The 25,402-nt window shown below is 41.3% G+C and overlaps 1 long non-coding RNA gene across 4 annotated transcripts in view; it reads left to right on the forward strand.

Moving 5' to 3' along the window:
* The window catches only part of LOC125691312 (uncharacterized), a 122,503-nt gene that overhangs the window by 24,226 nt on the left and 72,875 nt on the right, over positions 1-25,402 (forward strand). For all 4 annotated transcript variants that reach the window (XR_007376073.1, XR_007376072.1, XR_007376075.1 and 1 more), the window contains 2 exons: positions 18,590-18,676; positions 21,035-21,195. This is a non-coding gene — a long non-coding RNA (uncharacterized LOC125691312). The remainder of the gene's footprint in view (positions 1-18,589; positions 18,677-21,034; positions 21,196-25,402) is intronic.

Below are 25,402 nucleotides of genomic sequence, written 5' to 3' on the forward strand. Positions count from 1 at the left end.
GTTCTGAATGGACAAACTGTAGAGGCTGAAGGAGTTCCTTGGTATAGCCTTGAAGTCTCTGCCCTCAATGGAGGCAAACTCCAAGTCTTTCTTTTGCACAAGTGATAATTTGATTTGTGACTCTAAAATAGCGGGTTATGTCTCTGGGTATTCATCTCTAAGTACATGAGAGAAATTCCTGTTTGGGAAGAGATCTGCTTTTGTTTGTGAACTGGGTACGAATTAGCTGGATAATTTGTAAATGTGCAAATGTACTTTGCTTGCCTGACTCAAAATGATTTCATCCACAAATACTTAGGATGACAAGAGGGGAAAAAAAAAAAAAGCTGGCAGTGTTTCAATGTGTGCTTTAGAAAATGACTCATTCCTGCAAGGATTGTCGGGGGTATTTCTCAGGGTACTTTTCTGATCTCCCTGGTGAGCCATGTGTACAGGGCACATGTAGGTGTGAAGTGTTCTCTCCAGTATGTTGTCCAGGAACTGCCTTCCCTTTGGGAAGAATGACTGTAATGACTGTGTTTTCCCACCAGAAGATTCTCCCTCTGTCTACAACTGCAACGTGCTCAGTCCTTGAACTTGAAATGAGCTTTTTAAGGAACTTTCTAAGGAAGAAGCATTTCCAAACTGTTACCCAAATCTTACATAAATCAGTGCCTGGATGAAAGGCTAGAGTCCTCAGCCAAAAGATATTGCTGAGTAATGTGCCTTAATAGAGAGAAGGAGAAAGATTTCTGTCTGGCTGTCCTGCTGGTGAGAACAGTGCTGCAGACTGCTCAGACAGAAAGCACATGGGCATTTTGGGAATACCTGGTGAGCTAACAATGCTCTGGTGAGAGGACAAAGGAAAGAAGTGTGCTGCAAAGAATGGCGTCCAGAAAAATCCAATTATTTTCCAATCTCAGAGCCTGGCTGTTACAAACAGGACGTGAAGACAGGAAACAAACTGTTAGAGCTGTGGAATCACTTTTTTCTGTGTTTAAAGTGTTGTTATTTCTGACACGTGCATCACACAAGTGTCTAGGAACAGTGTGATGGTTCACATTGTTTTACATTCATGGGTATGTCTCTATTTTAATGCCATGTGTCTGGGAAAAAAAAAGAAAGACAGATGCTGCTCTGTATTGTGCAGAATATAGAACAACCTGGTTTATCTGTCCTTTTCTTCTCAACCTGTCCATTTTGTATAGTTCACTGCTATTGAGAGTTTGGAAATAGGTTCAATATGTGCCTGTGCTAGGAGAATTGTGTAAGCTTTAAGCTGTTTTGGCCACTGCTTTATGATGGGTATAAATAGGTATGTACTTCTGTGGATACTGTGTAATGTCAGTCTGCATTACCTGAGCATTACGTATGAAGATCACATTCATATACCTGGGATATGAGCAGCACTGACCAGAAAGATATTGCTGGCAAAGGATGCAGAACAACAGCAAAGCTCTGGTGATTTTTGCAGGGCTCCATGTCAGCCTGTTACAGATGATGGGGAAGAGCTGAGCAGATACTTTACATCTCTCTGTAAACTCTCCCTGTTCTGTCAGAAAAGCAACTCATTTAAATAAAAACATAAATATAAGGGATGCAATTAAATCATGCCATTCACAAGGAAGGTCCAGAGACTGACTCTGGGCGCCTGTCTGGTTGTGATAGATTCTCAAGGCTTTGAAGCATATACATGTCTGGAAAAGTGATTCATGAACTTCTGAAAGTCTGAGATGATTTCTGAAGGATATTGGAAATGTAAGCAAGAGAGGCAAGATGCTTGTTGTAGGGGCTTAAATCTACTATGCAGGAGTACAGCAGCTGTTAGAAAATTGCTGAGGTTTGTGAAATGTAAAAAGTTGACAGTTATGTGTCTGGGCTTTTTCCTATGTTTAGATCTTGAAGATGAAGTAATACTGTAGGGTCTTTGGCATTCAGTGCCAAGATAGTTCTGCCTTCTCTGTATCAGAACCAGAACCTGTGGAACCTGGCTTTGGTTAGTGTTGGGGTTTAACCTGGCAGGCAGATAAGTACTGCACAGCCAGTGGGGTGAGGGAGAAAATCAGAAAAAAAACAGCAACCACTCAAGAAAATAGAATTTGTGGATTGGAATAAAAGCTATTTACTAAGACAGAAGAAACAGATAGGAAAAAAAATAATTACAAAATGAGTGAGTGAGTGACACACAGTGCAGTTGCTCACCACTGATGCCCAGTCAGTTCCCAAGCAGGAGCTGCTCCCCACCTCTCTGGCCAACTCCCCCCATTTTTATAGTTCTTTCACATACTGTCTACAGCATGGGATATCCCTTGGGGCAGTTGGTGTCAGCTATCCTGATTCTGTCCTCTCCTAGTTTCTTGTGCCTCCCAAGTCCCTCGCTGGCAGGGCAGTATGAGAAGCTGAAGTGTCCTTGGCTCTGTACAGCCACTGCCCAGCAACAACTGAAACATCCATGTGTTATCAACATCGGTTTCCTCCCAAAAGCAAAATATAGCACCATGCTAGACACTATAACTAAAAAAAACAACTCTGTTCCATCTGAAACCAGGACAGTCTGTTGGTTGTTAATATATTACCTCCCCCCAAGCCCACTCAGTCCTGGTGGAGTTGCTCCTGCTAGGAGCTGTTCAAGCTGCTTTCACTTGCTTTCATGTGTTGTACCACTGTCCTTTTTAATTTCACACATCTGAATGTAGGTCTAGTTTTTCTCCAAAAAAAAAAAAAACTTCTGCAGGTTTTTTAGACTTCCCAGTTCTTCCAGAGATCTCTTAGTTGCTTGAGTGCAACTTACTTTAGAGCCATGAGGAAGTGGGACCTACTCTGTATTCCCAGTTCTTTGTGGACAAATGGTAGGGAAACAGGTTGTGCTAAGGTTTTCAGAGCCAGTCTCTTCTGGAAGCATAAAAATATTCAGAATGGAGTATGGAATACAACATCTGAATGTTTTACCTTGTTTTAGTTTACTTACCACTATTGAGTGCTCTTTAGAATTAGAGATTACTGGCAAGTGCCAAGACGAATGGCTTACCTTCTTGCCCACATTGGTTTATCTGTAAGCAGTGTTTGGTTCCGTGCTGCAGGAGGATCCCTTTACTCTGGTAGGCATGCAGGCAGCACTTAGCAAAAAGTATGCAGCCCGAATCAGAAGTGGGGGATGACAGGCTACAAATATGCTTAAGCAGACTAAATCAAACTGTGGCTTGTAAGGTGTACATATATGCAGATTTTCAGAAATGCACTTTCTTTGGGAAGGGCTTGAAAACAGAAGATGTGTTTGTGGCAAAGTGTTTGAGAAGTGGAGTGTGGAAAATGAGGGTTGCATGTTTAGTGCTGCAAGCATGGAATGGTCCGAAATCTCCTGCCTTGCAACAGTAAGTAGGCTCCCCAGTTCTCCTGTCTCCCTTGCAGGGAGAAACAGAGCTGGCTCCTGTAGAGCTGGTCACAGAGGGGTTGCATGGGCAGCTTGTTTGTTCCTCGGGACCCAAGGAAACTAGGCTTGGATGGCTGATGACACTGATGGAGCAGGATGCAGAAACGGCTGGATGGTGGCAGTTCACTCTGCCCATCAAGGTGGGCTTGTGTTATTTTTCGCTCTCTCCACGCTGGGCTAGCAACAAGCGATTCTTTTCCCAGCTAAGTGACATCCTATTGGGAGGTTGGGTTGAAATTTGGAAATCAATAGGAGCTTTTTTTGCCGTTATTCCATTCTACTGCCCTTGAATCTCTATCAGGTGGCTGGTATTGCTGAACCATCCCTGGAGTAACGGGAGGGCAAACGTTCTGTGAGGTTTGTGCTTGCTCAAACAGCTGAATTAAACGGACAGGTGGCTGCACGCTGACAGAATGGGATGATGGTAGTGTTCGGATCTCCTTGGTAGGCTCATGTCTCCGGCCGTGTGGCAGTCATTACAGAAAATAGCTAGCCGGGGGACCGCCTGCCTGTGCAGCGTGTCCCGGGTTGAGCACCTTCAGCCGGCTGGAGCGGGGGAGCGGGAGGGGAAGGCGGGAGCAGAAAGCCGCCGGCAGTGGCGGGGTGCGGCCGCCAGGGGGCGCGGTGCTGCCGCTGCGCCACTACCTGAGGCACTCCCGAGCCCGGCGCTGAGGGGCAGAACGAGGCTGTGGTGGTGCTCCTCGCTTTTCACTCCCCCCCCCCCCCCCCCCATCTTTCTGTCTTTCTTTTTTAACTTAAAAGCTCTCCGATGAGAAGGATGCCAGGACTCTCCGAGTAGCCCGTTCTGTGTAATTACATCTACTGTTGGAAAGGTTTTTCCCTGGGTAATTAACTAAACCCTCTTTACCACAAACCACGTTAATGGTTCTACGTGAATAAAGTTGCAAAATCTTCATTTTATTCAAAAAGCCACCCAAAACCCCTTTTGTTTCTTGGGAACATACCTCTCCTTCCTTCTTTCTGACTAAACAAGCAATTGTTTTAACCTTCCCTTTTTATTATTGTTTTCTAAACCCTTTCAGCTTCTCTGCCCCTTTTTGTATTCCTTCTGATTCATCTACATGTTTCGCAGTTTGCCTCACCGCAGTGGATACGAGTACCACACAGTTGCCACCATGGCACGTAGTGATTATATCTCCTCTGAATGCCTGCAGCACATGCTTATGAAATCATTGGGAGCTTTGCTACATTTATGATAGCTTAGTTCTTTCAGGCTGGCATCCTTACAGCAACATCTTAAATTGGAGGAAAAATAGCAGAGCTTTTATCCTTAGATGAAACCTGTTCCTCAGTCACCTTATTTCAAGTAACTATCCTGATAAAATTAAAGTGAGTCTATATCCCTCATGTGCTGTGAAGTGTTGCTTAGGGCTTGCACTGTGCAATTAGTCTCTAGTGTTAAGAAATAAAAAAATACACAAATCTAGATATGTGTATTTTTTTCCTTCTACACTGATTTAGTTTTCAAAAAGATTTCTCACAGCAAAGTTTACAATAGTGTGTACCGTTCACATGGCACTTGTATGTTTTGAATGGCAGAAAGCTCTGTTGCTCGGAGTCAGCACATTTCTTCTTGCCTGCCTTGCAGGTCTGCCTTGCCTTGCAGAGAGGCAGTGGGTAGGGTATTAATGGGGTTGTAATTGGAGTTCAGGATGGTCTGACAAGGCATTGCTGCTATTTATAAAGACTTTATAAAGATATAAAGACTGGATGTTGTGTTGAGGGACATGGTTTAGTGGGAGCTATTGGTAATAGGTGAACGGTTGTACTGGATGATCTTTTAGGTCTTTTCCAACCTTGGTGATTCTATGATTCTATTTTTTATAGACTGAACAACTAGTCTGCAAATCTGTTGACATGCCAGGGCCTGGACGGGGAAGCCCACAGATATAGAATCATAGAATCACCACGGCTGGAAAAGACCTCTAAGATCATCCAGTGCAGTCGTCCACCTATCACCAATATTTCCCACTAAACCATGTCTCTCAGTACAACATCTAAATGTTCCTTCAACACCTCCAGGGATGGTGACTCCACCACCTCCCCAGGCAGCCCATTCCAATGCCTGACCACTCTCTTGCAGAAGTAGCACTTCCTAACGTCTAACCTGAATTTCCCCTGGTACAACTTGAGACCATTCCCTCTAGTCCTGTTGCTTGCTGTGAATGATAATCCATCACTTCTCCTGCTTCTAGCTGCCCTTCAAGGCTCTCTCTGCGTGGGAAGGTGTGCCTCATTTGCTAGCTGCTCCCTTCAGCTCCGGCTGAACCTTGTGAGCCCTGGGAAGCTCTTATAGAAGTGCAGTCTGAAAGGACGTTGTCAACCAACTTCCTCTGAAACCAGAGAAAATAGAAGATAGGCAGCTAGTTGCAGCCCAACATACAGTTCCCAGATGTAGTTAAAAGCTTCATGGAACAATTGAAAATGGACTTTTATGAGCTGCCCTCACAGTGTGTAATTGGTATGTTTTCTTCTGAGTCGTATGGTTGTGTGAACATTGCAGCAGACATGGCACAAACTGACATGCACAATTGATCCTGCCTTGTCTCCACATGCACTTAAGAGATCACACAGGAACAAGCACTTATGTTGTAATTGTGCTATGGGTTTTATGCTGGCGTTTTAGGCTGCTTCTGCCACTTCTGTTGTCCCTGCTGTTCTGGTCTGTAGGATGGGACTGTAGAGTGAGATCTGTGAGCCTGAAATAAGTCTTACACAAGAGGGTGCAGGCAGCATCTCTGATTGTCTTTGACTGAAAAACTGTAGAGTACCCTTCAGGCTGCTCTTCATGTTCACTACTTTTTCCTCTAAGCTAGATTTGATATATCTGTATGCATCTTAGTGTTTTGTTTAGCTTGTCCTCTTGCCACACATTAAGCCCTGTGTTGACATTTTTAGCATCCTAGTCGTTTCTGTAGTTATTTCTTTTTTCTGTTGGCATATTGGTATGCAGCCCACCGGGCACAACATTTAATCTTCAATTTTATGTGCAGCTTTTTTTTAGTTCTAGTTAAGCAACATATCTGCCTGTTACATTCTCACTGCGTAACATCTTTTACCTTGTGCTTCATTCTGAGTTTCAGTAACTTATTTAAGCAAATAACAATTGCTTCACCAGGGAAATGGCTTGTTATTACTTTTGTGTTTTGTAAAACTTGCGTAGAACTTGCTATATAAAGGTGCTGCTATAGATAAATAATGCTGCTCAGGGGAAGAATGGGAAAGAAGGGAGCCTACACAATTGCTGTAAATTTTTGTGTATTTTCTGGTGGCTGTTATCTTTTTTCATACCCCACAGATTTTTCCTATGCTCTGGAGTCTTTTCATGACCACATCTGAGAGAGGTTGTGGGGAATCCAAGGGAAGCAAGATGGTGAAGGCAGAGAAGATGTTTCTTATCTTTGATAACTTTTCCATACTTTGTTGTACTCCTACAGACTCTTTCAACTTTCTGCTGTTCCCTCCCCGTTCATCTAAGTCACACACATTGGTCTGTCAGTTGGGGACCTCTTCCAGGGCCTGAAGTGACAGGACAAGAGGCAAAAGTGAGGGAGGATAGATTTAGACTGGATATAAGGAATACATTTTTCATAGTGAGGTTGTGAGACGCTGGAACTGGTTGTCTAGAGAAGCTGTGGATGCCCCATCATTGGAAGTGTTCAAAGTCAGGTTGGATGCTGAGCCTTGGCAAACCTGACAGTTAACGTCGCATTATCAGTGGTTAATGTGATACAAGCAGCCCTGCTAAGCACAGATTATGAGTGTGAAAGTTACACAAAGACTAGATCATCTGCACAGAAGAGCTGTAGATGAGCAGAGAGCAGTCTCAAATATCAAACTAGCATCCTAGCCACTCTTCTCTCTTTAATTTCATCAGTAATGTTTTTATAATAGGTGTGAGCAGCCCATGAATGTTTTCATTTTAAAAACCAGAATTTTTTGAATTCTCTGAGAAGGACCTCATTGCTATCACACTAAATATTTTTTAAACTGCTTTTGTGAGCTTTAAGTACCTTATTCTGATATGACATCATGAATTTGTTAGAACTCTGAATGATTTCTTAGTGTATAACTCCGAATGCATTAGCATGAACTTGTATTTTCCAGTTAGAAATGGTTTTGCTTTTGAACCTTGTCTGTTCTCCATTTCTGAAGTGACAGCAGGTGCTCTAATTGCTCACTGTGTACTTAGCCCTGTTGCACTCTGACTTGCGATGTGTGAGTACCTACAGATATGTCAAGCTGCTCATCTTTCAACAGCCTTAGTTAGATGGTCTCTTGGTGTTCTGCCCCTAAAGATGAACCCTGAGATAATCTCATCATCTATTAAATTTGTGTTTCGGTTTTAATTTTGATAAGCTGCAGTTCTCTGGGCGGTGCTGTTGAATATACTGAACTTTATAGAGTGTGAGATTACCTATTGATGACACATCAAAGTAAAAGAATAGTAATAATTGTCCCTCCTGACACGTTCCTATTTTTCTCCTTTTGCAGGGTTTTTGTAGACAAATGTTACATGTTTGTTACAACTTAGTTGTCCCAACAGAAGCTTTAAATACCTTCTGGAATGGCTTTGCTATGTCTCAGCTTTTTTTTTTAATAATGTTATCACTATATGGGAACACGGATATCATGAAGGGCAACAACAGCCAGTAGTTAGTTCTGAGCATTTGCAAAGAAAATTTCAAATTTCCTTCTAAGACTCCGACTTCCCAATTTCTGTTAGCTCTGCAAAACATTAAAAAACAAACCAAAGCAAACAAACAAACAACAGAAGAACTTGTTCCAAGTAATGAAAATCTGTCATCTACATTGGACCGGAGACTTTGAACAAGTACTAAGCCAAGTAATTACAGAAAATATGGAGATGAAGTTTATCTCACTTGAACTCCGAAACGAGATTGGAGGATTACACAAATGCTAAGCTGGAAGGAACTTTTCAATCTTGTAGTCCAATCCACGCACAAAGCAGGGCCAGCTCCAACAGGTTGCCCAGGACCGTGTCCAGTTCATTCTGTGTATCTCTAGGGATGAAGACTCCACTACTTCTCTCAGCCACCTGTCCCAGATTTTAACTACCCTCAGTATATACACACACACATATATATATAATTTTTATATATGATATATGTTATATATATAGTTTATATTGGTAATATATTATATAAAGATATATCTCTCTATATATATTTTAAAGAAAGGTATTTTCTTGTTTTCCAGTGCAACCTTCTATATTTCAGTTTGTGCCTATTGCCCTGTCCATTGGCACAGCTGAGAGGAGCCTGGCTCCCTCTTCATTCTTTCAGATCATGTGTTTATAAATATTGATAAGGTAGCACCTGGGCCATCTCTTTTCCAGGCTGGACATTCATGGGGCATCCATAACCTCTCTGGGCAGCTGTTCCAGCACCTCCCCTCTCTCCTAGTAAGGAACTGAAGGGCAGTGCTGCTTAGTAAGTGAGATAGTGGAAGACGTGTATCGAAGACAAATGGTTTGACTGTGTTTATTTCTGCAATTCATTGCCAATTTTGAGATAAAGCTGCTGGGATTGCTGTGATGATAAATGATTTTACTACAGGTGTATGCATTCAGCTTATGATTCTTGCACATGCATATGGACAGTGTATTAAATATATTGTGTTTTGATTTTGATTTTTTCTTTTTAAAAGAGCAGTGTCTAATAAGAAGATGTAATTAGTTTGCTTCTACTGAAAGCAGTCAGGTTTCCAATGTATTGCTCGTTGTTTTGTTTTTTTTTCCCTTTTTTTTTTTCCCCTCAATAATTATTACAATGTTTCCTGGCATTCATCAACACTTCTCAATTACTAGGAAGAATGTGATTAGTCATTCACTTCCTTATGCTTCCTACCAGACATACAGAGATCATTGCAGGCAAGTTGAAATAAGCCTTTTCAAATTTTCAAAATGTGCTGCAACTAGTGGAAATTTGGGGGAAGCACCAGTTCAAACAGTCTATCAACAGATTGCAGTACAAAAGGCAACTTAGTGTCTGACTGTAGCTGAGAATCTGATGACTAAGAGTGGATGAGTTATCTGTGAGGAAGGATTTCTGTCACTGAAGTAAATAAAAATCTGTTGAAGTGGCTCACGGAGTTCGAGTCCAGCCTGAATACATCTGAAAGCAACTTGAGAAAGCAGAGCTCAAGTGTCAAAAGCCCCAAATTCTGAGTCAGACCTCGAGAGCTGACTGTCCTGTGTTTGCACTGGGATTTATTTGAGTTTGCTATATTCAATCAGAATTCATATACAGAAAAGTTCATTCGGTCCAAAAAGAGTTGGTAAGCCAAATAGATAAGTGCAAAATGCAGAGATGAGAATTTTCCTCTTTATCCTGCAGATGCGGAACATCTGTATGTCTTGCATGAACCGAACTCGTGTTACGCTTTCAGAAATAGTTGAGGTCTAATTCCCCTGCACTGTACCCATTTGCTCAGTTGTTAAAATGAGAGCTTAGCCCTTCACTGCAGCCTGTAGGGAAGAAAACGCCTTCTCAAACAATTCATCAGCAAAAGCTTGAATCCACACTGCTTTACAGACTTGTGTCATCCCTGCAATGAAAGCATCGCCAGCAGTCAAAGAGCAGCAGCCAAGTGTGTTGAACGTGCTGCCCCATGAGGAGGGCAGGAGCATTCTGGGCAAGAAATTTGTGGAAGTGCGTGGCTTGATTTCTTCTGAAAGAATGAGGTGATCCTTTTGTGTCCACATAGGAAAGTAATGGTTTTCTCTTCTTCCTCTGCAGTCTCCTTTTCTAGAAACAAGTTCTAAATAGCATAGTGCAGTATCATAATGGACATTCAAGATCCACATCTGTTGCTATAGGATATAACCACTTGTTTATTAAAAAAAAAAAAAGCAAGCCTTACATAATCATTTAATCATTATTATTATTACTGAAAGTTTGGACACCCATTTTAATATGGTAATCAACTACCACGTTTCACCCTATGATATAGGAAATGTGTGCTAAAACGCACGTACATCTGGCTCAACAAAGGCTTCCAAGTGAAATAAGTCATAGGATTTCTTTTAAGTTGGATGTGAACTCTTTTCTCCCTCTCCCTTCCCTCTATTCTAATATTCTGGAAACCTGATTGCTGGTTTGGAACATCAATAAAGTGAAGTCTCTTCACCACTTCTATTTTTTATGCTTTGTTTTGAGCTGCTGCTACTTAAATAAAGGAGTATTTTTTTCTGAATGCTTCCTGAAGACCCATTTTCTCCCAGCTGAATATGAGTTGACATTAACTTGCTGACCAGCAATAGCGTTTCTGTTTGTTTGTTTGACTAGCTCCTCCTTACTAGTGTTTGATTATATGATGTCATTAGGTGCTGGAGGTAAAACCTGCCATTGTAGTGGAAGTGGAAACAACCAGAGGAGAAAGTGTCTGTCCTCACCTGGTAACTGACTGACTAGGGAGGTACTTGAGCCTGCTTCAGGCTATGAGGCTTCGACTCAGCTTGTTGAAGGCATTTGGCCAACGACAGCCTCACACCTGCACTGTGAAGGATGGCTGTGGAGACTCGGCGCAGCAGCAGCGGGACATGTAGGTTCCTTGTTTAGTCCTCTTGTAGATGAAGCATGTTATTTTTCTTAGCCTGCTTCCTTTAGAGTTCAGTCTTCTGCCTTTTTATTCCTGACAATAAAGGAAGTTAAGTGTTTTACATACTGCAAGAGTCCTAGAAGTAGATCCAAGTGAATTTCCATATGGGGGAGTTCTGAAGAAGTGGGTCCTGTGGGCCATGAGGAGGGAAGGTAATGCTGTGTTGGCCACGATTCCAGTCCGTGGAGGAATGGCTGTTGCTGGAGGGCTGCCTATCGGACACAGTGAACTTATAATCTGTTTGTAGTGGCAAAAGTAAAATAAGCTGTGGCAAATTCCATGTTTGGCTTATTGCAGTACCTCAGTCTGAGATGATTATAGAGTTTGGAAAGGACAGGGATGAAAACCTGTCACGGAAAACCTAATTCAAAAGAAAGCAGAGAGCAGTTCAGCACCTTTTCTTCTCTCTGGTGCTTCAGCTGCTGAAAGCACCGCGCCCTTATTCACCCAGTGCTGTGAGGAAGGTCCTATCACAGCAACCTCTTTAAAGAGTTATTGGTTACAGTTCTGTGTTAGGTTCAATTGGGGGGTAATAAACACTACTGAAATAATCCCGCATTACTTATTTTCAGATCACTCTGGTATTGATGCATTCCCTTGCATGTTCTCTGCTCGTGACCTATTTTTGATGAGTTTCACATCTGCTTTCGCAGCTCTTTGACAACCAGAAAACAGAGCTGTTTACTGAGTTCACAGCTGCTGCTAATATTGATGCAACTAGCCAGAAATGACTGTTTTCTTGGTTAGCTCATCCTGTTGAATGAACCTCTCGGCAGGGTTTGTTGCAAGTTTGTTTCAATTGGAACGCTCTCAAAAGTCCCCACATCTGTGAAATTCTTGTACTTCAGCCTTCCTAGAAACCCAGAAACGTATACACCCCTGCTAATTCCAGTAATTTTCTTATATTTCCCATGGCTTGGCTGCACTGGCTTTTCACAGATAGGGAAAGCATGACAGCTTGTTATAAATGGGACAAAATTCCTCTTGTCGTTAGTGAATACTAATGCTACTGACAGCTTCACACTTAACACGGTCTTTAAGGATACGAGACTCCTGATCTAGCTTAAGGACACTGCTTAATGTTTTATATTAACGTGTTTTTTTTTATGGTACCAAAGGATATAACCAATGTACCTTAGTTTTCATACCGTCTTTGTATGAAGATAAGAGTTAAACTGTTGGGAATGTAAATTAGTGTTTCAGTGATGTGTTTCCTTGCCTCACCTTTGGTGTACTCGGTGACTGGTTTGTTCACAGTGCGTGATTTCTCAGTGAGGCTGCATTCTTAAAGGCTGAATGCCTGGCTGTGCTGAGCGATTGGAGTGTTTATGGACACTTTGATGCTCTTACACTTACTCCTCTATGGATTAGTTACTTGTAAAACACTTGTTCCTACAAATCAAAGAGGTTTTCAGACCTCTGGGGTTTAGGTGGAAGAAGTTGCAGCTGTGTGAAGTCCGAACACAGCTTTTTGTTTTGCCTTTAGGCATTGATTAATAGCCTAGTACTGCAGGGTGTCTGTGCACGCTGCTGGAAGCTGAGAGAGATTCCAGGCTTCACGAAGCTTGAGCACGTTGCTTCAGGTCCAGCTCTGAGGGCTTGTGTCTGGGGGCCATCCTTCCTGTAGTTGTGATACTGTTTGGCGGTGTGAGTGATAATTGCACATGCTTTTTATAGTTGTAATTCTCAAACCTTTCCTTGGATCTCAAAAAGCATTTCAGCTTTCCTGTGTCCTTATGGGATAATTGTTGCGGGCTACACATAACCTGAATTACAGATGTGGAAACAAAGGCATGAAGAGTATAAAAGATACACTGGAGTCATTCCAGTGTGAAAGACACAAAATTAGGTGAGAAGCTTTTTGATTCCTACCTGTGTTGTACTCTTTCAGCACGTTTCATGTTTCATTCAGCTTGGGAGCTTCTAGTGTCACAGTACTTCACAGGTAGCTTTCATTTCTTAATGGCTTTGAACCGTTTGTTTTTAAGTTCACTTCCAGCTATTGATGAAGCTTATCTTGAATTTCCTTTAGTCCACATTAAAGCTTGGTGGTGTTGACTGCTGAAGTACTCTGTGATCTGTCTCTGCTTATTCTTACGATGGAAAATGTGCTGGCCTTTGCTTTCATTTTGCCAACTACAACCAAAAGGAGACACTAGAACACTTGTTTGAGCTGTTCTTAGGTAGACTAAAACATTTAATTGCAAAAATGATTTTCAGTTTGCATTGTTTCACTCTAGAAGAGAAGTGTTGTGTAGTAACTTAAAAGCGTTCATTGTGACAAATAACTGCATTTATAATACCATGCATATTTGTACCACGACAGCAAGGGAAGACACAGACAAGGTGAGTCCCCACCATAGGAAGTTCTGTTCCAAAAAAACTGTAATCTTACCAGAATGCCTCTTAAACAAATTTTGATACCTAAAAGTTCCATATCTAAGTTTCTTTCTGTGCTGTGGAGAACAGCAAGTCTATCTAGAATTCTTTGTATTCCACCTGTCTCAAATACTTGTCTTAGAAAATGAAGTCTTGTTCTTATGGGATCTCTGTTTCATTGGTTCATTGTAAGAGGATCCCAGCTGAATAGCTGATGTTAAGCTTAGAAGTTTTAGTTGTCTGTCCAAGTAATCTGTCCAACACGAATCTGTCCAACACAAATCCCACCTGAGTTTGAGGCAAAACATAAACATGGTAGAAGAAATATGTTGTGAGTGGGTGGTGTGGAGCTGAAAGTGGGCAGAAGTATCTTATGTTGTGGTTATGCAAGTCTCAGAATTCTTGTCTTATTGTGAAGTATGAAGAACAAAAAATTAATCCAGTCAAGATAGCTGTTTGTGGACCTTCTCTGTGGCAAGAGTCTTTGCCAACACATCACTGGTTCAGCATCTGCAAGGATCAACTGAGCTTTCTGCGTTGAGTCATCCTGCATCAAAACACAGCTTTGAGGCTGTAGGGATGGCAGATTTTCATCATGGCAGCTCTACTCAACTGACTCCTAGCCACACAGATGTTAGCAGCATTTCATATAGATAGGAGAGTGTTTTTAATGGTTTCGTAGGGCCTTGCTGTTGTATCATTTCCCACCTGCATACGGCAGTGTATTAACTGGTAAGCTGACACCTGAGGACTTGACCTGTATGCATTAATTAAGTCCCTACGTGTTTGTTGGAGGTGTCCATGGAACAGTGCAGGAAGAGCAAATGCTATGATACAGCAATCATCTCCTTCCATGGAGAAATTCTGTCACACAATGGCAGAGACTGGAAGGGACCACTAGAAATGGCCCAGTCCGGCCCTACTGCTCAGTGTTGCCCTGAGCAGATTGCCAAACATTTAAAATGAGTTCCAGCAAAACTTGGAGGAAGGAAGCAAAGCACTAGCTTGCAGTAAGGCTGGGAATTTAGTGGCAAAAATGCTGAATTTCTATGGCACAGTACAAATCAGCAGATTCTACAGATTGGAACAGGGGAATCCTTCCATCCCCAACTGAGATAAATGAGGTAGTTCACACCTTTCAAAACTGCAATTTAAGGCAGCCTGAAAAGTGATGGAGAGAGCACTCTGTCAGCATATGCTCAGTGCATGTTCTCAATTTGATCTGTACATGTGAGAACAAGACAATTGTCTTATTTTTCAGATGCATGCCGGATTTCTCCAGTACAGTTCTGTGGCAATGGGTGAATTCCGCAGAAAAGCTTGACAGCCGCAGAACATAAAGTCTGGAACATGGATAAACTGGTTAGGATAAAATAGAAACCAGCAAAAACCTCTGCCAAAATCTGAAGTGAAATGAATAGAGGTTCAAAACAAGTTCATTCAGTACGCCTGGCTCCTTGTTTCCATCATTTAGGAATAATTACATTTTTGTCACTAACATTGTTTTTAAATGTCAATAGAAACCAGACAACTAGATTTGTAAACCCTGCCCTGTCATATTGAATGTATTAGGTTTTCCAATAGCAGTCTCTTTTAAGTAAGGGTGAAGAAGCATTAGAAGCTCGCTAACTCACAAGTGTGAGGAAGCTATTGAAATAGCTTGTTAGGCTCTATGACAAGCAAGCTGAAATATAATAGGCCAGTGCTGTGTGAAGGAGCTAGCAAGTTGTGGTTAAGGGAGGACAGTGCCCGAGAGTTTGGAGGCCGGATGATTTGTGCAAAGGGGATGTTGGAAGGTTCACTGCAAACCAAACAAACGGGGCTACCCACAGGGACAGAGTTAAACTGAGACCAAAATGCTTCCTTTTCTTAGCTTCTAAACATTAGTTTAGAGTTTGTCTATCCGAAAATGGTCTTTTCACGTAGTATTTCTTTCTTTCTGTACCAATGGCCGAGGAGATGTTTTCTGTTACCTAATTCACTTACATTTGTTCCGAACCAAATTTTCCTTGTCCTTTTAAATGGTGAGACTGCGGTCTTTCTGCTAATCCAGAACAGCATGTGATTCTTTTCTTGCAATCTTAGATATGATCTGTTAACTCTGTCCAACTCTACTGTTTCTGTTCTTGTCCTGCTTTGATACTCTGCTTAAATAGGCTTCCTTCTTTGCACCTATCATTTACTTTGTCAGAAGATTCTGATGTCTTCTACTAGAGCAGCTTTGGGTACCTGGGAAATGGAAGCTAGCTTTTGGCAACACAGATCCCTACTGACAAATGAGGCATTTTCCATATCCTTAGGTAAACCACTGTGGATGACTAACAACAGGACAGATACATTGATAAAGGTTTGCTCCTAGCATTTACAGCTTTGTAGGCAAATTTGAGGATGCAAGTTGTATTGCCAGATGCAGTGGGACTTCTGTGTCTCCTGAAGGCCTCCTTGAACTGTAGCTCAGAAGTGTGGAACTAGTCTTATTTATTCACACCAGCTGAGGACTGAGAGCTCCCCAGGAATTTTCCTTAAAATAAACCAAAAACCAACAATGCTGTCTTCAATGGAGAGATGCGTTGTAAGGAAAATGTAAGTCTACAGGGACAGCTTGGACCTATATTAATTCCTGTATTCAGTTTCTGGCATTTAACAGTATATAATTCTTGGATGTGTCAAAATGCAACAGCTTAAGTTATCTACCATTTAAGACCTCAATATGTATGCTCAGGGCCTCTAGAACCATCATTAGCATATGTCATCTCACAAAATATTCTCTCAAGAAGTACATCAGGAAACTGTTAGATCTAAGGAGTTGTTATAGCTGTTGATGGCTAACTAGAGAATATTACATTATGCTAACTCAGTGTTTCCCAAAGGATAGGAATTTTTTATGCTTATTTCCTTTTTCACAGAGATGACAGATATGGGATATGTAAAGCAGTAGAGAATAGGGAAGCAGGAACGTTTTCAAAATCAGTAGTTTGAAATCCGAGTTTTCAAATACCTTCTTAAATTACATATTCTCTCTTTCTTTTACATAGCGTAGCTGGCTGCAAAGGAATCATCTTTCCTCTTTACACTGTAGGTTACCAGTGTCCATTACTGAGCTTTCTGAGTCATCCCATGTCAACATAAAATTACTGCTACACCGTATCCACGTCACCAGGCCTTCACCAAAGAAAGGTTAGCCCAAACGCTCTCTGCGAGCACTGTGTCTCTGAGGCACTGCCAATTCTTCCTGTACTTCCATCATTCCTGAGCAATTCAGAAGGGCCCAACTCTTTCCAGTCCTACCAACACATTCCGAGCTGAGTCAGGGGGGTCACAGAGCCTTCATGTAACCCTGCTGATGTGCAGAAACATCACCATCTATGAACAACACAGTCCACAGATCTTTATGCAAAAAAAAAAAACGAACACCAACACAGTAAGACATGAAAGCAGCTTTGTCACCAGCATGTATGGGAACCAATCTGATCTGCCTGCTTTATTGCACCACATAAAGTCTGCAGAATGAAGGGGATTTAGTTATCAAAAAACAACCACCAGAAGAACCTCAAAACAAACAAAAATGTAAAAACTAAAATGGGATGTGCTTTGTTTGAAATTAAGGCAATATGATGTATGCTTGTTATACAAACCTATGTTCCTCTGAAGTCACATCTTGTAGAATGTAGGGAACCACCTTGTGCAGTAAGTAATACATGGCCACAGAGCAACCCCGGCATCGATCTCTTGACTTCACTTTCACGTGCACCATATTTCTTTGCATACTCTTGTCTTAACAAGGACTTCAGAGCTTGTTGTGCTGCTTCATTGTATGCTGGTGGACTGGACAAGAGTCTCAACTTTAGAAACCGCATTGCTGAACTTGCAAAGCATCATTCTCTCCCATTTCATGGTTCATATTTTGCTAGTGAGCCATTAGCTTTTCTGTAATTGCAGTTCTGCTGTGGTAAGTTAAAGTTGTGAAAATCTAGAACTATCCCTATCTTCCTGTTTTCACATGATGAATTTCTCAGGGCCTCTTTGAGAGTTGTGTAGATGGATAGTGAAGCAGACTCAGAACAGCATCTTATTTGCTGTTTGCATTGTAATCACTGTATGCCCTTCACAAATGGTGTAATCCTCATTTTACTGTTATTCTCTTGGAACAGATTTTAGAGTCAGAGAAAACTCCTGCATAGCTAACCTTGGTAGTATCCAATGTGTCCAGCAGATGCCAAGTGAAACGTTCTGAAATAAAACATCTTTAGCTAGATCTTTTCCAATACAGCAAGTAAAGTATATGAATATGTTACGGTAGGAAATACATACTGTGCAAACCTCGTGATGGTTTCTAGCCTCTAAAAATGCAGGTGGTGAATGTTAGTGCTGAGGTGAATCATTCGAGAAGGAAGGAATTTAAAACTGAAGGTATCCTAAATTCATGTTGCTTAGTACAGGTGCCTTAATTTTCATGGGATTTTTTTTTTTTTTTTTTAAACAGTTTCTTTCACTTTTTACTGTTGCTCATCTGAGGGGAGAATAAAGTTTTGAAAACTCAGGAAAGCATCTGGTAGCTCTGTGGAACTTTCCCTAGCTCTATTTGGAGCATAATTTTTAGTCTTAAAATACACACATAGGAAGAAAACTTTTTTCCAGGAGGTAGATTGCACTTAATCAGTGATACTGCATGTGTTCATATCAATTACTCAAAGAAAATACAAAAAATATTTTAACTGTTAATGGTACCCAAGTGCAATGTAAATAAAGGACTCCTCTCTAAAACCTGCTGAAGTATTTCTCTCAGCAGGGTTAAGTGAATTCATTTATTTTCCTTTAAAGTCACAAAAGTGGTATCCAGGCTCTTTTCTTATCTTTTTTCAGGGGACTATTTTAAGATTTCTCTTCTCTTCTCTTCTTTTCTTATCTTTTTTCAGGGGACTATTTTAAGATTTCTCTTCTCTTCTCTTCTCTTCTCTTCTCTTCTCTTCTCTTCTCTTCTCTTCTCTTCTCTTCTCTTCTCTTCTCTTCTCTTCTTTAGAAGGAAGATGAATGAACTCACTTGGTACTAACGATTAAAGTAATTTTCTAACATCTGCTGGCAAGTGATTTGTTTATTTTTCACATGGATAAATTTTGAGGTGAAATGATTTATCTGTGTCCAACTTCTGTTTTTAGGGATATTCAGCTATAGAAAAGGAATCAGAAGAAAGAACTTCAGAAGAACTGGGAAGGATAGACGAGAAAAATGAAGTGAACTTTAAGGTCAGCATCATTCATAAAGATATCCACCTAACCTGATTATTGCCTGTCCCTCTGGTGAGGGGAAAATCTTACGCGTCTGCATTAAAGTTGAGAAAAATGAGAAGCTGAAAAGAAGCAGAAGTTGTATTACTCTCTGAGGTAGATTATGTTGCACAGTTAATGAATGATCACCATTTACATTTTATATATATATATATATATGTTTTTAAAGCATAAATTGTTGAAGTCATGTAACTGAACAAGAAAAGGTAAATATAAAAACAAAGCAAGTGAGGTGGGTAATTATTTAACGTTCAACTGGTTTCTTTTTCATAGGGGACCAAATAAATGTCCTCTGCTAACAGCAATGTGTTATTTATGGATTCAGAAAGGTTTGTTCTGTATCCTGATAATGACTCCATGATGGCAATATAAAATCTAAATGGTGTTCCAGCAGCCATTTTTAATGACTTTACAGCTTTGCCTCCCTGAGCACCTGAGGTTATTTCTAGGCTGATGTTCAGCTCAGCAAGAAATTCCTGGGGAACAAACCAAAGAGCAAGGCTCTCTTTTTACCATGCTGCGTATCCCATAACATTCACCTTAGCCACAGGGCTGTGTTAGCTGGGGGAGAAAAGCACTGGGGACAGAAATGCTCATTTTGAGTCCTATAGCATACACTGTTGAAACAGGCTTACTAACAATGCTTATATTACTTGTCTGTTGCAATTTAAAGTAGGTGCATTTAGATTAACAATTGTTTGTGCACTAAGTATGCTTTTTTGTCTTTCACCTGAGTGTGGATTTGAAATGCAAAACTCTGAATGATGATGCTAATTTGGTTTCATTAATTGGAAGTAGCATGTGCATATCTGATGTTTATCTGGAATTTTATGTATAATACACATGCACAGTTGATAGAAGGACAGGATGAGAGAGATACTGGGCTCAGTAGCATGGTTGATAACTGCTTTGATGGGAAACATAGGTGGGATAACAATTACTCTTGGATTTCTTGAAAACATTTGGTGGAGACTGTTTGAAAATGGTTACTTGGAAATGTTACTGTACTGGGCAACATTGTCCTTTAGCCAGGCCTGACATGAAGAGAAACCACTTCTTTGCTGCTGTGCTGCTTTGAACTATAGAAACTTATGTCACAGGCATGAGTTTACTTTTCCTTTTGTTGGACTGAGGGCTTTAGAAAAGTGCAGTGCAGAGAACACAGACATTTTTTCCCCTGTAACAACTCAAAGTTTAGAGCTGCTGCCAACGCAGAAGGAAATACCATTAGATAGATACAAGAAAAGCCAATATTCCACGTTATTCGTGCAGACAACCAATGGTTGAAACTTGCACGAACTGCTTCCACTTAAAAGCTGTCACTCACATTGGTTATAAAAAGCCCAGAGCACTTAGGGACTGTCAATCACTTTCACAAAGAGATAGCTGACACCTTCACATTTACTTTGCCGGTATTTACCAGATGCAGAAAACCAAAGGGCAAAAATGCAAATGAAAACACATTCTCACTGATCGTGTAATACAAGGGAAACATTTGGATCAGTTATTGCAGTTGCTCACCTAGGAGCCTCCAATCATGAGCAGATTTCTCTCTTTTGCTCTATGAATAGAACTGTTGCGGGCTGGCTCTCCGCTGTCAGAGAGAACGCTCCTGCAGGCAGTGCCTGTGGAGGTCTGCCACAGTGTCATCAGGAGAGGAAACAGATTGACTCTGGCCCATTATGATTGGAGGAGCAGTGGGAAAATATGTAGAAAGAAGAGCTAAGAAGGGCACATGAAGGGCATTCACCTTGCTGCTTTCTTTTTTTTTTTTTCTTTCCTTATGGTAATAGGGATGTGTGTGTTGTAATTACCATAGACTGACAACTTTTTCTCTTGCAAGAAGGGGATTGGCAGGGAAATGAATAGGAGGAACCAGTTAATTCAAACCCATATCCATCTTTTGCTCTTTATCTATAGGCTTCTAGATTTAGTTATCCCTGGATTGCTTAGGTATCAGTGCCGGTGCTTTGGAGGGATGGCAGCTGTAGAAAGCACAGCTCAGGAGCCTCAGCCTCCTCTTGGGACCACTGCAGGAGGTCTAGCTGCAGCAGTGAGCAAGGTGCAGAACTGCTGTGTTCATTTATCCCAGAGCCAAATGCACTGTCATGCTGCTTTACTGCTGAGCCCTGTCTCATGCAGTATCATTTTGAGGTGCACTGTGAAGGTAAAAGTTGTATCCTTGGGGCTGCCTCTAGAAATTCAGTGAGTTCTTTCACTGCACCTGAGCACCAAGTTTGTTTGTTCAGGTTTGTTCCCACAAACACGTGCACCTGAAGCGATCTGTAACTAACTAGTGACTCTTTTTCTGACCAGAATATTACCTGACACACCAACTGAGGAGATGCTGAAGAACTCTGCTTTAAGTAGTCACTCACATGGGTGCCTGTTTACCAGTCCAGTCCACCAGTGAGCAACTTCGACCGTTTACTCCTCTTGGACCAGTGCATCCAGCACCTGCAGCACATCATTTGCTGGTGAGTCCAGAGGTTTTGTTCACTTTACATATCTGGACATTAACAATCATTTGGCTCAACAAGCCATCTTCCATGGAAGGTTCCTCAAATAAGTGATGTATTGTCAATCGGAATTGAATTTGGCCAGTTTAGCCCCAGGTTAAACCCCCCTACATGAGGTTTTTGGAGATGTAGTGTATGTGTAGATACTTGTGCATAAATTCATAGAATAACAGAATCATTTTCCCATTGCAGTCAGTGAAAACACAGTCCATGCAATTGATGGAATTGAGTTTTTTAATTTACCTTGGAGTAGATACCTCTCAGATATCAACTGAGTAGTTCTATATGCTTTACATACACGGAATTACCATAGTTACTGTAGTAGTAGGACTGTCTGACATGGTATATGTATACTTCAACCTTTCTGGCATCTTTAGCTTAAGTACAGGCTATCTTACACTGCTCTGGAGGTCGCCTCAGTTAAGTAGACCAAGTATTTAGCAGTAATTTCTGATCTGTGTGTGTATGTTTTTATCAGATTTGTATATTATCCAGTGGTTTGGAGAACAACAATTTAGATTATGGTTATGAATAAACTAATTACATGTTAGTCAGGAATATCTTGCTGCTGAGTGGGTATAAATGCATGCATGCACCTGTGCTTAAGGAAGCTGTTAAATGCCACAAGCAGATTACAGAGGAGTTGGGGTAGTACAGTGAGATCAAAGGATAGATACCAAGGATACTTACCAAAGAAAAAGCATTCTCTTACTGTTTCTTCCATGCTGCATCTCTTTTTATAAATGGGCCCAGACTGTATTTTCTAGTTTATTTTCACATTAGGAAGTTCTTCCTTCCCTTAGGGAGACTCTTTGTGTTCCTCTCAAGGGTAAATAAAGAATGCTTCTCACCATGATAAATCTAGAGAAAGGAGAAGAAAACAAAATGTCCCTGTATTCATCTTGAATAGCTGATGGATGGTTACTTCAATTCTCTGCTCAGATTTTAGGGCCAAAAAATTGAAAGGTCATGATTAGTTTGGATCAGAGGTTGAGGCTAAGAGAAAAAGTTCGACAGTTTAATTTGAGAAAACGTGAACGTACATTGAGTAGTTTCCTAATAGAGGTATCTACTAGTATGATAATGGTAGCAGTCTCCTGTGATCCACAGGTGATTGTTAAATAAAATGGAGATCTCTCTCTTTCTCTCTCTCTCTTTTTTTCTTTTTTTTTTTTCTTTTTTACCTTCTCAAAACACCAGGAAGGTGATGCACGAAGAATGCAGTGCCAAAGAGAGCTGCTGACAATAGTGTCTTCTCCTCTCCATGCTTAGGTCCACATCTCAGGGCTCTTTGCTATACTACAGTTAAGATACACTGCTCAGAGAGTCAGGAAAACAGGTTGCAAACTCCTGCATGCACTGATTATATTCTTTTGTTCCCTTCCAACAATACAGAAAACTAGCAAGTCCTTAAAGTTGGAACTTAGAGCTCTATCAGACAAAAAGATGGTTACACCTGGGAGAGTCTGTGGCTTACATACCTCCAGCCTGGTGTGTAGACATGGCAACAGTAATTCCCTGGAGTGTTGATTTCTCCTCCTGAGCTGGAGTCCTGCAGTTGTGCAAATTACTCTTAATGGTTGAGTGCCAGTGTTTAGTATGGGAGAAGGTTCTTCAGAACTAAACAAATTTAATCCCTTCATTCATGTCAGAGAATTTAAGGGTTAACTTATGTGCCTTGATTTTTTTACAAGTCTAGTCTTAGGCGGTTTGAGAAGGCCTAACAAAATCAAATTGCATCATCTCAAATATGTTCAGCTTAAAGTAAATTTCAGATTGTGTCCTTGATTCCTTTAGAGAAGTGATTTATTCTAAATTACGGAACAACTTCCCTATTTTCATCAAATGATCATAACTAAATTACAAGAGGAACTCCACCAAAAAGCAAAGAGGAGCTGACCTAGAATATTGACTTCATTCTGGGAAAATCTCCAGCTAGCAATGGCAGCATGTACTTGACACTGCTTCTATCTCTGAACAACATGCAAGCTATCAGATATGATATTAAAGACAGTTAAATGACATGTGAAGTTGTCATTGTGATCTGATATTTCTTGAGGCCTAACAGACTTGTTAGAAGGCCTTTTTAATTCAAGCAACTGTGAGGCCACCACATTGTGGCCTTCCAGTATTTGAAGGGAGCATATAAACAGGAGGGGGAATGGCTGTTTACAAGGGTGGATAGTGACAGGACAAGGGGGAATGGTTTCCCTGAGACAGGGGAGCTTTAGGTTAGATATTACGAGGGAGTTTTTCACTCAGAGAGTGGTGAGGCACTGGAACAGGTTGCCCAAGGAGGCTGTGGATGCCCCATCCCTGGAGGCATTCAAGGCCAGGCTGGATGTGGCTCTGGGCAGCCTGGTCTGCTGGTTGGTGACCCTGCACACAGCAGGGGGTTGGAACTGGATGAGCACTGTGCTCCTTTTCAACCCAGGCCATTCTGTGATTCTATGACTTTGTCAGCTATAAGCAGTGCTCATGACATTTTGGGAAAATTTATTACAATTATTGTATGTAGATATTGAAAAGGGATTAACTTTTCCAACTTACTGCAAAAATTTGATTTTGGCCTAAAAAGATGAATGGATTGGAATTCTAAAATACATGGAAAAACTGGACACAGGGTGAATGCAGGCACTCCTTTTGCAAATTACAAGTGTCTTCTTCAGCTGTTGCATTAGGGCAGAGTATTACAAATGCCACACATTGGTGAGTCAGGTCCTGAAATGTCTTATTTTCATTTGTATTTTGGTGCATTTCTGTGACACTCTTCCCTTATTATTATTATTTAATAAATCTCTGGGCTTTACTCTTTCTAGTTTTCTCCAATTCAGGAAAGCTAATATATGTATTTTCTTTAGCAAATTGATATAAAATTAAATGACTTCATAAAAAGGGTCCTCAAGACAAACATCAAATACTACAAGATTCACAGTGAAGTCTTAGGATTCTGCAGCATAAAAGGAGAGGTATTTGCAAAAGGCTCCCCAGAGAGTGATGTGTGAAGGGAGTGGAGCCTCTGGAGGACCACCAGAATAGTTAGGTCAAGCCTCTCCTCTGGATCACCTTGCTCGCCATCAGAGCTGCTTCCTCTACCATCTATAGAAAAATCTGTGATCTCACTAGGCTGAGGTTAGCTTTTGTGAGTAGCTCTTTCAGTGCCACATGAAGAGAGGCTTTTAATGTAAGGAGCTGCACTTCTAATCCCACGTAAGTGCCAATTTCCAAAGACACGGCGGCTGTAACTCTGTCCTGAATTAGACGCAGTGAGCTGGCCTGCTAGAGAGGTAGTGTTTGTGTGTGCATATATCAGTACTGAGTGGCTACTGCTGGATACCGCCTTGGATTTGGGGGTTGGTTGGTAAACAGCTTTGTGACAGCCCGTTTGATATTCTGTGACGCTAATAGCTTGAAAGAGCACTCGGTAGGTAGAGAACCGCTGTGCGAAATTAGTCAGGCACCAATCTGCTCACAGCACTGTGCTCATAGTGGGCTGCAAACTTGAGCCAGACGGTTTGCGAGCTCTCCTGTAGGCATCCAGACAAGCCTGTTCCGAGATGACATTTGCTTCTCCACAGATATGTCACGGATCATTTTTCACAGCCCTGTTGAAGTGGCTTATTTATTATCATCTGTTCTGGTGTTACATCCTGGACATGGGAGAACTGTTTACTGTATCACAGTGCCAGGAATTCCTTGTTACTGTGCAATCTGACTCCAGGATAGTGCAAAGGATGAGGCCAGTGCTTTCCTCAAGGCTGACTCTGCTGAAGTTGGAAATGACGAGGCGAATCTGAGGTGTTACAGCAGAAGTTGGCTGTTTGGTACGTAAGTGACCTCTAAGTGAAGAGCTAACACATTCATCACTATTCCACTTGCCCTAGCTGTAGACCTCAAATCCAAAATTGAAGTCATCGGAACAAATTGGTCTTGGATTTCAGCAACCCTGTTGTTAGCCCACACTTTGCAAGAGCAGTGGTTCTCAGCTGTCCTCTGCAGGTCCTGTGAAGCTGTGCTGCCTTAAAAGGTTAATGTTATAAGGCATTGGGGTACACCACTGTGAATTCAGAAAGCTGACAGTGATCCATGAACAAAATGGTAGGGAATTACTGCCACTGCTGCTCCAGAGCATGAAGTTTCCAGTGTTACTAAGTTAATCTATTTC

This window comes from Lagopus muta, chromosome 3 (assembly GCF_023343835.1).
Source record: "Lagopus muta isolate bLagMut1 chromosome 3, bLagMut1 primary, whole genome shotgun sequence".
Taxonomy (NCBI): Eukaryota; Metazoa; Chordata; class Aves; order Galliformes; family Phasianidae; genus Lagopus; species Lagopus muta.